The 14,381-nt window shown below is 38.3% G+C and overlaps 1 long non-coding RNA gene across 3 annotated transcripts in view; it reads right to left on the bottom strand.

Moving 5' to 3' along the window:
- Positions 1-14,381, bottom strand: part of LOC311581577 — a 302,265-nt gene that overhangs the window by 275,782 nt on the left and 12,102 nt on the right. For all 3 annotated transcript variants that reach the window (XR_014773803.1, XR_014773804.1, XR_014773805.1), the window contains exon 2: positions 6,402-6,522. This is a non-coding gene — a long non-coding RNA (uncharacterized lncRNA). The remainder of the gene's footprint in view (positions 1-6,401; positions 6,523-14,381) is intronic.

Genomic DNA, 14,381 nt, shown 5'->3' with positions numbered 1-14,381 from the left:
ACCAAGTGTCAAGATCTTTTTAGACCAGGGCTAGTTGTTAAATCAGTCTGACTGAGGTACCCCTGACACAGAAGCTTGTAAATGCTGCACAGCAGGACTGTGTGGAGCCCGCTCACCAGCACACCACTAACCTCACTGCAAAAGTTCCTAGCTAATGCTTCCACATCAGAGAAAATAAAACAGGCATAATTATCGGTTTGTGGGTTTTCTCTTTCTTAGTTACCCATTACACATGCAAATAAGCTAAATTAATTGTTCTAAAGATAGATGGCTCATCACTTCTTCACAGGTACTATAAAATTGTAATTAAGTAAATATCATCAAGGAAATTACTTAAGTTTAAAGTTTCCAATTTGCTATTTTAAGAGTATTTTAATTCTCATGAACTCTGTGCGTTTTCTATAACATTACTTTAGATAACTCAGGAGTCAGCATCAGTTTACAGCGGTTATGAACTTTTGTCCATGGAGAGTTGGAGCTGCTAAGTTAGATTGTCCTTAGGTCACGTGAGATTTCTTTTTGCTACTCAAAGAATTCAAATGTAGGGTATACTCTTGTGTTATAAATAAAAAATGGAAATTAATTCTGTTTCAGATAGAAGCAAACATGTTTCATAAACCCCAATACTCACACCACTAGGGAAGCACGGGTCTTTTCAATCTTGGAACCACTCCTCAACTCTGTTTTATATCACAGTTATCATGGGGAGGGGAGGGGGTGGGAAACGACCAAGTTATAATTCAAGAAAGCACTTGAATTATAGTAGTATTTGAAGAATTGAAAATGGATAGGTGTTGGTATTTTTCTTTCCATGGAAGCAAGGCAATTGAATCTCTTTTGTGATTTTTTAAAAATTTTAATTCTTAAAATTAACTCATAGAATATTGCTTTCACATGGGGTTTGCATGCATATTCCAGTTTGGTTGATTTCTCTCCACCCCCTTCATTTCCTGTTTCCTTTTCCATACTACAGAGATATATACACATTTTGCTTTCTTTCTCATATATATGGACTCTCTCTCTCTCCCTCCTTCCCTCCCTCCCCTCCCCCCGCACCTCCATCCCTCCCTCCCTCCCCTCCCTCCCCCATCTCTTTCTGGTGAGGGGGGCGCTGAGGCAGGAAAATCACAAGTTCAAGGACTGCCTGGCCTACAGAATAAGCTTAAGGCTACTACGGGCATCTTAGTGAAATCTTGTCTCAAACAAAAAAAAAAATGTTTAGAACAGAGCTGGGGCTACAGCTCAGTGGTAGAGTACATGCCTAGCACATAAGAAGCCCTAGATCCAATGCCTGGAAAAAAAAATAATCTCTGTTCAGGTATTCTTGAACAGTAAGAAATCACCACATTACAAATATTTACTTACAATTTTATCTTTAAAGACCCATAATATCATTCTAGGGTTAAAAATAAGGCGTGAGTGATGAGCGGGTAGCACACACCTAGCCAAGTCCAGAAGAATGACTGGTCCTATAAGGACACATGAATTACTGGGAAAATAATATCATAATTTTATAATGTAATAAAAAAAAGATATAGACTGTTCTCTATTTTGTAATCATGAAGCTTATATAGAAGAAGTAATTGGAAATCTCAAAAACAAACTCAAGTATGTCTCAATGAAAAACTCATTAAAATAAAAATTGAAAATAGAAAAGTTAATATAAAATGTTTTACAGGTGTATGTAGGTAAAGAAAAACACAGTAATTATATAATAGAAATGCATTCAAAAATCAACAAGAATTGAAGCAATATTCAGAAGCCCAGTTTTTCAAATAACAGCATTCTTAGGGCAACCTCAGTGGTTTTTACTGTTAGACAAAATAGCAGGACAGAGAAGAATTAATCTAAGAAGTAACATGAAGGTATTTTATAACACTCACAAAGTCTTTCCGTACATAAAAAGGTACACTGTCTATGTACCTCATCTCGTATGCCTTGTTTAAAAGAGCCACTGTACATACAGCACTCATACTTTCTATTAAAAGAATGATACTTCTGCAGGAGAAAGAGGAGCTTGGGGCACACAGGGAGAGGCTTTTACACCTCTTTACAGCAGTGGTTCTCAGCCACCCCAATCCTGGAACCCCCAACCATAAAATTATTTTGTTGCTACTTCATAACTGTAACTTCGCTTCTGTTATGGATCCCAGTGTAAACACCTGCTGTGCGGGATGTGTGATATGTGAGCCCTGTGGACGTGATGACCCACAGGCTGAGAACTGCTTCTTTACAGAGTTCAGTGGCTGACACATCAGCAGTCCAAGTGCAGTGTGCACGCAGGAGAGTTCTGTCCTTTAGTGCTTGGCGTGAGTGAGCATTTATGGACAGACGCCCCGCCTGAAATCAATCTGTCAAAATGGCTATTTTGCAGATTAATGTGCAAAAAAATGACTATTTCCTCTACTACAGCATTTGCTACTTTTTGTCTTTTTCTAAGTTCTACTGTTTGTGTAAAACTATGAAACATCAATATTTACAAGTAGCTTGGGGAAATTATTTATGTTTTTCTGTTTCTTCCATCCTTCTTATTTACAGTTCTTTAAATCAATACCCTCAGAGTACATGCGTACTACAGAGAAGATCAAGGTCAACCACCCTCATGAAACAGACCAGTACCATGGAAATTTAAAATAAAAAGTGAACTAAAGGCATGATGCCATATTTTATATATTTTCCTGTGGATGATAGTCTCCCAGAAAGCTGCTAATGTCTTTCTTTCTTAAAAACAAAAAAACAAACAAACAAATAAAAAAAACAAAGAAAACTACAACAACAACAACCACAAAACCAAAAAACTTTTTAGTATGTGCCAAATTATGACAAGTAGGTTACTACATGAAGGTAATGTTCTCTCTCACTGGTGCACTCATTCTCAAAATAATTTTTTTTTTAATTTGCCAGTATGTTAGCTCTAAAGAACTAAAAACATTTGCTAAAGTTTGTTAGTCACATGGATGGAGATCATACGCTAGTGCTTAAGGCAAAGCCATGAGGTGGCAGACTCTCTCCCCAGTACCCACCAACCATGAGAGAGGGAGAGAGGAGGCAGAGGGAGAGGAAGGTCTCTGTTATTTGTGAGTTGAGGGATGGCAAACAGGTGTGTGCAAAGTTTCTAGAGTAGAAATGTAAGCTTTAAATCATCTTAAAAACCTGGACATATAAAACTTTCTATAAACTTATCTATTCCCTCCACTTAGAGCCATTGTCATTACAAAGACACACAGATCTCCAGAGTGGGGGAAAACAAAACAAAAATTGGGATGCTTGAAACAAATTTAACATATCCAAATTAAGTACTCGTAAAGTGTCAGGGAAGAGAAAAAAAATCAATCCTAGGTTTTGGCCTGAAAAGCAACGGCTGTTGGTCCATCAGGTGAGACTAGTAACTGTCATTTGTACATCTACTACTGCACATGAAGGCATGAAGCAAAGCCGGCACGGGCTGTGCTGGGCTGTACCAAACCTTAGAGTGGTTTCAACAGACACTGAAGTTAAATGCTTGCTTTGTTCTATTCACATGACACTAGACAGACTGGTCTAACTGACACACACTGATGCAGTTAATAATGCTGGTTTGGATTCACATGTGTAAAGTCACCCTTAAGAGAGAGATCGGCTAAACAGACTCCCAAGAGCTTATGGAAGACCAAGGAGTACTTACCTGTTCACATTTGTTCTCTTTTCCTGCCTCCATATACCTAAATGGCTATTACCAAATTTAAAAAACAAAACAAAACAAAGAAAAATATTATCTGTAAACAACTATTGATGCATACACGGACCAGAAACAAGGACAGTGGCATTATCAGTGTGGAGGTTGGCAAGAATGAACTGTGCACAGTCTGCTCCGGAGCTCAACTTCGCAAGCAGCTAGGCCAGTGGTTTTCAACCTGTGGGTCAAGACCCTGTTGGGGTTAAAGGACCCTCTCACAGGGATCACCTAAGACCATCAGAAAACATATTTACCTTACAAATGATAAAAGTACCAAAACTTACAGTTATAAGCAATGAAAATAATTTCATGGCTGGGCTCACCACAGCATGAGGAACTGCGTTAAAGGGCTGAGGCATGAGGAAGGTTGGGAACCGAACCGCTGAGCTAGACTAAGCTGATCTTGTAGCAGTCAGCCACCTCTTCAGCAGTCTTGGGAACAAATACTACTGAGAACTCAGTGTGCGAGGCAGATAAATCACTGTCTAAGGGGCCCAGCATTTTTGTGAAGGAAAATTAAACTCAGTGTGGGACTGTGTTGTAAGAGGAGCATCTTGTGAGAGACCCGTGAGCTAGTTCTCTTTATTACAACGACAGGATTAGCTAAATCCACAGAAGTCTGTGAGGGCTGCTCTATGAATATCTCAAATGAGACTTCTTCCTTGCATTTCCTGGACTGTCAACACTTCTCACTGCGTGGAAAATTAACTCAGAATCTGTCCCGCAAAACGTGTGAAGCCACGAACACTTTGTGGGTATTTGACATTTATCCCAAAAAGAAACCCTTAATATCATGCTTCTTAACATCTTCTGATTTAAAAGTCTTAAATATCATAGAATAACCAAGAATCTGCACCAAAAAAAAAGTGTAATTATGCTGTAGCACTTATGTCATTTTATATGTTAGGCATAATTAGTTTTAATATCACCTATGATATATAAAAATGAGACCTGCTGGCATTTTTTTTTCCCAGCTTCCAGAAGGCTGTTATGTAGAATGACAAAGCTGTTCTTAACCAACTAGGAGTATGAGCAGTCACACCCTGACAAATAGTAAAGAGAATTTTTGAATATGAAAGAACTGGTCATTGAAAAGCATTTGCAATCTAACAGTTGAGGGGGCTGCAAGCTGCTCCACAGGCAGGAGACCGGCTTCATTTACGGGGTTTAGATCTAGACACTGTGACCTCAACTGGGAACTTTAGAGCACGCCCGGAGTGCAGCAAGAACACAGTCTTGAGACAGACTGCGCTATTTTCCAAGATTTTTGCCTAGAGAAAAAGAAATCAGAAGAGATGTTTTGAAACACAAATGGGGGGAGGGACAGAGAAAAAGAAAGAGGAAGGGAGGGAGGGAGGAAAGGAAGGAGACCAAGAGACAGGCGTATGAAGAATATGTGAGCGTTACTTGTGCCTCCAAGATAAGTCAGAAAATGCTGACTCGATATAAAAAGGTGATTAGCTTGTTCTTTAGGTAGAACACACTTCTTCAAGGGGTAACAAGTTTCCCAATGTTAGACATGCCCATACACAACTTGTCTTAGCTACTATGGATAAGATTTGTAGAGGAGAGGTGGTAGTAAAAGAAATGAGCCATCTTACAAAAAAAAAATTGGCACCTCTAGGAACATTTCACAATATACATGACACACACTGAAACAGTAACATCTCATTTATGTGTTGCCAAACAGTGTCTTTGTTAGCAGAAGCTGATGCTCATCTGTCTACATGCCTTTCACCATTTTCACTGTCTTGAAGTCCTCCCACGAATAGCTACTGACATCTCACCTTGACAGGTATATTTAATACAAGCGAATTCTAAGTGTCTCTCCACATATCTCACTTATGGAAGTGATCCTTTGCAGTAGAAAAGTATCTTTGTATCATCACACACAAAAAAACAAAACAAACAAATGAACAAACAAAACTCAAAACTCTATTAGTCAATAATGTACATTTATTTCTTCCCTTTCTCTCTCTCTCTCTCTCTCTCTCTTTATCTCAAGTTCTCATTGTTGCTCTTGCAGGAGGCCTAGTTCAGACAGGGTCTGAAAAGTGCACTCCACCTGAGTGCAGCGTAACAGTTTTGTGTACATACATACTACAGAGAAAGTCTCAGGGCCAGCTGTGCCTGTTAGGTCATCCATTCTCATACTGAGCGTTCCTTAGCAGATAAGACATACAGTGCACTGATGCAACAGTACAAACAGAGCAGGGGCTGCAGAGAGTTGACCAGGATGGGAAGGCTTTTGGGTATGTTCTAGGCATAACTCTGTGGAACTAAGACGTGCTCATCATCGTGAGAGCTGCTGCTCTAATTCTGCTGAGAGAAAATGTTGCCTGGCCACCTCTGTGCTATATTTAAAGAGACACAAAGGCAGTGTTTCTGGGTTTTAAACTGTTTTAAAGGGGAATATCCCAAAATCCATCTTGTTAGTAATGAACAAAAGGATGTTGAGTGTAATGGCATACACCTACAATCTCGGCACTCAGTGGCTGGCCTGTGCTACATGTTTGAACTCACTATGTAGCACAGGCCTGCCATCCCTTTATCCCCTGAAACAAGATTACTTCATTTTTAGGCTCAAGCAAAGTACAGCCTATTAAAAAATGTGTGTGTGAAGGCAAGAAAAGTAACTTGCGATAAATTATGACTATATTGTGACTTATTCTGACTGCATACTTACCCACCCCTCTGCACATCAGGGAGACTTTATTTCCAAGATTCCTCAAAAGGTTCTTAGGCAAGTCTACATGCTTGAATATGATGTTTTTCTTCAGTAGATGATGAATAGAAAGGGCGGACCACTGAGAAGAAGAGAAGAACACTGTCATCCATAAAGAAGACTTTTCATTTCCCCATTCCATTTATCCCAAGATTCCTTCTATCAACACAAGCTCCTTTAAATTTGACTAGTGGTTTAAGAGAGCCTGATCTATGGGCCATTTTTGTTTAGCTTTGTTTACTTATAAACTTATAATAGCAGTATCTAAAGATTTTATTTAGCTTTTAATAATCTGCTGATATATCATTGGAAAATAGCTACTGGGTTTTAAGGATTAGAAAAACAAAAATTGTTCCTTGTGACATTATTATATATAGTAATAAATATAAGTATTATAAAATAAATAAACTTTATCATATAAAATATTGTCAATTTTAATATTTTTGACAATTTCAGAAATATAATATTGTAACATCACTATATTGTTCTTTTTTAACTTAATTATATATCTCCTAATCTATAATACCTCAATTTTTTTGTCAAACTATAATAATCTCCCAATCTCTTTAGTCTCCCTCCATTCTGTTCATCCAACGAAACGGATTAACCTTACAACACTACTTTGCAATTTTGTGTCTGCCTAATGATATCTCCACATTAATGGTAGAAAATTGCAGCACTGTAATTTATTAAGCAAGTACTGATTAACTGGTCTCATGTACCGATCTTAGTAGTGGCTCGGATTAAACAGAGGACATAAAGAGAATGATGTGAGTGTCGTGGAGAAAATCAGAAAAGTGCTCCAATTAGAGGAGAAATTGATTAGTTAGACATAATGATGAGAATGCTCATAAACATGTTCACTAGACAACGGGAGACAGGGCAATGGCTCGTTTAGAAACGGGGACCAGAAATAGGAATTTGGAAATAAAGGTGGGAATTTAAGCATCAAGAAGAGATTAAAATTCATGAGCATACACGAGTCCTCCAAGGAAATAGCTTTAAACAGGAAAGAACATAATGTCAAAGGTTGAACTTTAAAGAATATCTACCCTCAAGAGGACAGAATAGAAACTAGAGTTGAGAAGCATTAAGCTCACAGGCAGGACGAGATCTAGGAGAGGTCAGCACTACAGAGGTTCAGCAGAAATAAAATGCTGAAATATCAAAGAGGATGCAGATGAAAGAAGGCCTTGATATGTTAGTGATTTGAAAACCTTACCAAATTGAAATGACTTTTGAAGACTAAGAATCAGAACGCTACAGACTGATGATAAGTTTTTATGAGAAATAGCCGTAAATGGAGGTGATAAATAACTTTTACAGCACTTCCCAGTTTATTGTGAGTTTCCTGTATATATTGGAACAAATACATACGATATAAAACTAACAAACTGGACAGTGATCTGTTCAAGTAAAGCTCTTTTTAGATTAAGGCTTGATGGTGGGCAGACTCTGAATAGAATCAGAGGAAGGGAAAGACTGAAGAAGCTGGAGTGAAGGCACATAAGACAATGACAAACATTGGGGACAGGGGCACAGTGAGGGAAGGAGCAGGAGCTAGTTTTACCAAGACCTATTGAGTTAGTGATGAGAGCAAATGAGCTAACCCTTCAACCTTTATTCCATGCCCCCATGGTAATTATTTTCATTCTTAAATCAGAAAACTTTCTAGTGCTATTGAGTTATGATTGACAAATAAATATTCATATATTTAGAATGTTGTTTTGATGTGTATGCATTTATATACGTGATTAGCACAATCAATCTAATTATCATGTCACTCACTTCAGGGCTGTGTGTGTGTGTGTGTGTGTGTGTGTGTGTGTGTGTGTGTGTGTGTGTGTGTGTTTTGTGGGAGCATATCTGATCTATTGTTAGAGCAAATTCCAACCACGGCACACATCTATCAGCTTCCTATAGTCACCAATGTGTACATAGGTCTTCAATACTCACTCATCTCACAGCAAAGATTTGAACTCATTGATCAATAGATTCTCTTCCCCACTACCACTCACAAATAACCCCTGTCACTCTACTACTAACTTTAGCTTGTTTTGTTTTATTTTAGATTTCACATACAAGCATGATCTCACAGTGTTCATTGTACTGTGTCCAGCTTACTTTATCTACCATAGTGTCCTCAGCACCCATTCATGTTAATACCAATAGTAGCATCTCCTTTCTAAAGGTTAAACAATATTTTATTACATATTCCCCAATCAATGGATGCTCAAGCTTTCCGCATTGCTTACAACTTTACTGAATGCTGTTGTGAACAAACATGGAAGTGCAGCTATAGCTACGAGACACTCTTACTTTTAGGAAAAAACATCCAGTGGTAGAATTGTTGATTCATATGGTAACTCTCCTACTTTCACCTTGAGACACATCCATATTGGTTTTCCCATAATACTTGTACGGCTTTTCATGCCCACAACTTCCCCTTTACTCCATATTCTTGCCAACACGTTCTCTCTCTTCTAACTTCCTCATGCTTTGTGTTAGTTGATATTATGGGTTTTTACTTCTATGTTCAGTGGTTTTGAGCATCTTACATCTTATATTTGTTAGAATTTTAGAAGCCTTCTTTGGAAAAATGTCTGTTTAGGCCCTCAGTTCATTTTTGAATTGTTATTTGCATTTTGCTATTGAGATTCTTACATATTTAGTATGTATATAAACATGTTCCACACATTTTTTTTTTGCCTTACTTAGGATGGTTCTCTGTGTTGTTTATTTTGCTATGCAGATATCTTCCAATTTGATGCAGTCTCTGTTGTCTATTTTTATTTTTGGTGTCAAATCCAAAAATCCACTTTAAGATCCATGCCAAATGTTTATTCCATGTCTTCTTCTTGTTTTATAGTTTCAGATCTTATGTTTAAGTCTGTAATCCATTTTGAGTTAATTGATGTGTAGAAGGTCCAATTTTATTCTTTTTATATAAGAGAATTCCAGTTTTTCTGATCCCTTTCTTTTTCTAGTGCATATTTTTTGTACTTCTACAGAAAACTGACTGCATACATGCAAACTTAATTCTCAGTTTTCTATTTGGTTCCATTAGTCTATGCGTATGTTTTTATGCTAGTAACCTAATATTTTTAGCACAACAGCTTTTAAATATAACTTAAAAACAGAAATTGTGGTACCTTCAGTTTTGTACGTTTTGCTCAAGATCACTTTAGCTCTTTGAAATATTTTATATCTTCATGACATTAAAGGGGATGCGTTGGTTTTCTGTGGAGAATGTCACTGCAGTTCTGTTAGAAACTTCATTGAATCTGCACACTACATTGGCTACTGTAGACATTTTGATATTTTTTCAGATATATAAGTAAATTGAAAATTACTTTATTTTTAATTATGTGCATACATATATGTCTGTGTGAGGGTATGTGCACAAGTTCAGGAACCTGTGTGGGCCAGAAAAAGATGCTGGATTCTTGGAGGTGGCTCTGAGCTGCCAAGCACATGTGCTGAGGACTGAACTCTGGTCCTCTGCAAAAGCATTATGAGCTCCTAAGAGCTAAGTCACCTTTCCAGACCCATTTTATTATTTTGGATACTACTCAAAAAGAGACTGCTTACTGGTTTTCTATTTTAGACAATTCTTCAGTAGTACATACAAATACAACTAACTTTTGTGTGTTAACCCTTTTGTTTCTTTGTTACATCTACATTTATATTATTACACATATATACAATAGATTACCTATAGCAAGAAGAACCGTGACACAAATAGGAATTATATAGATGTTGCATTCTTAGTGTTTTGGCTATTTGTATTTGACAGCCTTGAAGAAGACATCTTTCCTATCTTGGTGCGTCTAAATTTCTGAATGTAAATCAATCTCCATCACATACTGTCATTGTCAACATAGAACACCCATCTAGACCTAAAAACATCTTAATCCCTAAACAATTAAGCTTCATTGTAAAATTAAGGTACTTGGTCTTCAACTCCCTCAGAGACTTGAGAAGAAATAAACTTGATTATCTGAGTATGCTGGGATTGCAGGTTAGTAGCTTTCCAAATGAAAACATGACAGAAACAGCTTTCTACCTGAATAGTCACCCAAAACTATAACGTTGGAGCATCATCTTCTGCCTTCTGGCCCATTATATCTGACAGACATATTTGTGAAGTAAGAACTATTGAGGACTTGCTTACCCAGTCTTGGCAAAGTTTGGCCAACTCTGCCATCAACTCTGCCTGCATCCAAGCTTGCCTTTTTTTTTTTTTTTTTTTTTTGGCAGAATTCTGTGGTAGAAATGAGGACCTTTTGCCCAGTGGCTGGTTTGCCATATTTGAATCCATCTCCATAAGGAGGTTCTTTGATGCTTATCATCCTCTTTGAGGTAGGCTGGGTGTTTCCAGGAGTTAACTTGTCTCATTGACAATGAATCTTTAAAGTAATAAAACATTTTTAAATGTCATATTCTGCATGTCTCTGGGGCTTTCGAAGACCTTATCTTTCTATAGAGTCATATCTATCTGCTGCACCTAAGATGCATATTCTTGTGATAAAAGTAGACTAGCAATTGACATGACCATGATTTAATCTGCTAACATTTAATTTGTTTAACTTATTTCTCCTAAACAGTTTGCTATAGCACTTTCAAAGCATTGGAAGTAAACTTTGTATTATAATTGAGTTATATGGGTACAATAACTCATATTAGAGTAGAAATATATATATAATGTGTGAAGAATAATCTTACATTTGAATTCTATACCACTGTATCTAGAACTTTTTGCATCTATATACAAAATTCTATACCAGTGAATTAAAAATATCTTGTGAATGACAATTGAGGCATTAAGTTGAGGAGTAGATTTACTAATCTACTTTTTGTTCTATCTTCTCTATATATTTCTATATTCCCCTTTCTTTCTTTTCAAGCCCTTTCTCCAAACAGGATGTCAATGTCCAGTATGCTGCAAGGAATGCATCCTGTCAGGTCTGACCCAATGTAAATGTCTGGTTTTTTTGTTCTGAAAGCATATAACTTCTCACAAACATTACACAGTCCTAAAATTATAAGTGTATAAGGTATGCGAGATGCACAGAACAATCAAGGCTGGATTTCTGTTCTTTGTATGAGCAGGAAAAGAAAATATCTGTAAATCTTCATTTATGCCAGTGTGTTAACCTTTTATCTTGCAACTTTACTGAATTTATTTAGACTTGTGTGGCATTTGGGGAAAATATATATATATATATATATGATTTAGTCATCTGTCAATAAACAAGTTTGCTACTTCCTTTCCAATTGGAATGTTTTTGTCCCCACCTAATTATTTAGGCAAAGACCTTCAGTACTATTGTATAGCTGAATAGAAATAGCATTAATGCCTTTCTTAGTCCTGATTTACAGCTAAAAAGCTTTTCACTGATTTGATATTACATATGCATTTGTAACATCTGGCCCTTATTTTGTTAAGGTATATTGCTTGTATAGCCATAATTTTAAAGGCCTTTGTTTTAACATGAAAGGATGTTGGGTATTGATAAATTTTTTCTTGTATCTATTGATGGTCATACAACTTTTATTTTTATTATGTTAATATAATGCATTAATTGATTTGCCATTATCTTGTTTTAAAACCGTCATCTTGTTTTAAAACCCTCAGTGCTATAATCAAAATTTTAACCCAAATACAGATGTTCTTGGTGGTTTAAAATGATTACTGAATTTGTTCAAGAATGTTTTACTACAAAAATGATTACGTCTTTTAAAATGAAATTCTAAGTGTCCCCAAATAACAATATTCTAACTTTGTATTTATAGCTCATACAATACTGTTATATGCATTTCTCATTTGATCTTCATAAGACCATATACTATTTGAGTCATGGCGAATTAATTTAAAATATTTCAGTTATTGCCAATGTCCTATCAATCATGAACTTTCTTTTGTCCTACTGTTCATAATAAAGGCTTAGGAAAGGTTATAGTAATGTGATCACAAGAAACTTAAAAAACAGTGCCTCCAATGATTATGTGTTTTATGACTATTTCTATGCCCCCTCTCTCTTTAAACCTAGCCATAAAGAACTAGAACGTCTCTGGTGCAGATCATAAAAATCCTAGGGTATTTGAAGTAATATAAATAAGCACGCCCGAAGTACTGCAATTCAATTTAATGATTCAGCACACTGTCCAGAGTATAGTACTTGAAGGACTCTAATAAGATGTGCCTAAAACATATGCCACAGGGGAAATAAAGATGCTTAGGAAGAAGTGTAAGTTCTGTACATACAAGGTCAGGTTGTGTACCTGACAAAAGGCAATCTTGTGTCGCACCACAGGATGTCTGACATAGAGGAAAGTTAGATCATGAAATTAATCCATGTAACGATAATTAGTCCACCAACCAGTCCAGCTGGTCAGTTATTGGGGGATCGAGGGGGGTCGCAACCTGTACATAAAGACATGGGCGGGAGAGAGACAGTAGCTCAAGCGAACAATTGCTTGTCAAGAGCTCATTTATTAAAGGTAAGGGCAGGCTTTTTAAAACCTGCTTTAGTGAGGGCGGGGGTACGCAAGGAGAGTAGTGGAAAAGTACAAAATCTTCTGGGTTGAGCCCCGGGAACATTAGCAAGGGGAGGGGTCTTTCAGGTGAGACAAAGCAGGATATCTCTGTGGTTATCTTAGGATCAGATCGCTGTCTTCTCAGGACTAAGCCGGATGCCTTGCATACCTAATGAGTGGCCCAGCAGGATGTTGGCTGCAAATACTGAATGGGTGGGAGTCGGCCTCAGGCCTTTTGGTCCCTGGCATATTCATCCCTTTTGTTTACTTTGGCCTGAGGGAGACCTTACAGCCCAGCGAATGACCTTTAGGAGGTCACCAGTCATTGTTACAGGATGGCGGTATATTTAAGAATCACTAATGTCCAATGTTTCAGGACAACAGTTATTCTGGACCGGCCAAATTCCCAAGGAGAGGGGGCCTCGCGATGGCCTGAGCCTGCTAGAGGATCGATGCTCAATCTTACCACGCCTATGGTCTGTCCTCCCACCAAGGACCGACCGACGTCTGATAACCGAGGCTTATTCGAACGCTCCGTCTCTGACTTACCAGGCACTATCGCGGGTCAGGTCAAGGTGGGCTCAGGCCAAAAGATATAGGGGAGGGCTTGCACAGGTTTACCAAAGGCACCGAGGGCACAACCAGGCTCACCATCCAGCATTCTGCATCCTCGGGAACTGCAAAGGCCGCCCATAGGAACTGCAAAGGCCGCCCGTAGTTAACCGACTGAGGCGTAGGTGAAATCTCCTGGATGGAAATAGAAGTCTCATTTGAGTCCTCAGTCTCCAGGCTGCGGTAGTGAACCTGGATATTCTTGGTGGCAGCTTCAACCTGACTTTTAACAAACCCTGTAAGACGGTTTAAAGTCCATGGGCCAAAGGATAATAGAAGGAGAACACCAACGAGGGGCCCGAGCAGGGTGGGGAGAAGAGTAGTAAGCCAGGGGGAGGCAAGGTTAGGGTTGGGGAAATTCCCCCTTTCAGAAAATTTAAAAATGAGTCGGGGTCATGAATAGTAAAACGGGGAAGAAGAATAACAAGGACACACCAGTCTTTGGAGGAAAGGAAGGTAGGGGCATAGACGATCGAGGTTAAACCAGAGGAACAAGCAAAATGGGTGTTATTTGGCGCGAGAATGTAGGGGAGGGAGAGGTCGGGAATGACAGTCTGGGCGCGAACGTCGCTGAGGGGAAGAGGTTGGGGGAGGGAGCATATGGGGACCCAGGAGGCAAGTACCTATGCCGGAAACAGGCTGGAGGGTAATGCGATTGTCGGGAGCTAAGCCGGTGAGGGTGGGGTAACATTAGTAAAGAGCAAGGTGGAAAGAAGAGCAATACCCTCGTAAAAGGGCGGGGAGGGGGAGAAACACATCCAACATTCAGGAAATGACAAGGAGGAGTCA

The sequence above is a fragment of the Acomys minous genome (genome assembly GCF_964271855.1).
Source record: "Acomys minous genome assembly, chromosome: 13".
Taxonomy (NCBI): domain Eukaryota; kingdom Metazoa; phylum Chordata; class Mammalia; order Rodentia; family Muridae; genus Acomys; species Acomys minous.
The sequence above is the reverse complement of the archived record's forward strand: the minus strand, read 5'-3'. Positions and strand labels throughout refer to the sequence as shown.